The sequence below is a fragment of the Pteropus alecto genome, unplaced genomic scaffold, assembly GCF_000325575.1.
Source record: "Pteropus alecto unplaced genomic scaffold, ASM32557v1 scaffold206, whole genome shotgun sequence".
In the NCBI taxonomy this organism is placed as follows: domain Eukaryota; kingdom Metazoa; phylum Chordata; class Mammalia; order Chiroptera; family Pteropodidae; genus Pteropus; species Pteropus alecto.
Window position 1 is genome coordinate 1,027,517 of NW_006438906.1, and position 707 is coordinate 1,028,223.

General features: G+C 39.2%; 1 protein-coding gene across 7 annotated transcripts in view; it reads left to right on the forward strand.

Annotated features, from left to right (window-relative positions):
• Positions 1-707, forward strand: part of FAM219A (family with sequence similarity 219 member A) — a 46,101-nt gene that overhangs the window by 2,316 nt on the left and 43,078 nt on the right. The window lies entirely within an intron of this gene.

Genomic DNA, 707 nt, shown 5'->3' on the forward strand with positions numbered 1-707 from the left:
CTCTCAGTTGTCCTTTGTGCCTCAGTCATTGCCTGAAGTAATCAATGATGGTTTGATTGAGTAGAAACACATTGGTTCTGTAAGGTGTTAGTCCTTCTGATCTGTATGGCTCTGAAGTAGAAGTTCAAGGAGACGTTTATCAGAAAAGCTGTGATTGCCTTCAGACTCTTTTCTTGAAGGCTAAAGGAGCCCTTCTCTGCTAGAGGCTGCTTTGTTGAGGTTGAACGAAAGCCTTATGGCTGTAGCAATACAGTCATCTCTCATTTCAGGGTCATAGACATTGCCTTGCAGATCTCTGCATCTTAACCCTTGTTCCCAGGTTGAAGTCTAGATGATCCCCTTAAATGCTCCTTAAATGTTCTGTATTATTGAGACCAGCAAAATCTTATGTGGAGTTTTCCCCAAGAGCCTTTATTTCAGGGCATAAAGAATCAAGATGGTATACTGAAGAAGAGAAATGCAAATTGGCTCTTTAAGGATATTTTGGGTAGACCTTAAAAAATAGGATCCAAGGCTTGGACTCAGCTGTGACCTATTCCATTTCTCTCTCTCTCTTTCTTTTCTTTTCTTTTCTTCTCTTCTCTTCCCTTCCCTTCCCTTTCCTTTCCCTTTCTTTCTTTCTTTCTTTCTTTCTTTCTTTCTTTCTTTCTTTCTTTCTTTCTTTCTTTCTTTCTTTCTTTCTTTCTTTCTTTTCTTACTTCCTTCCT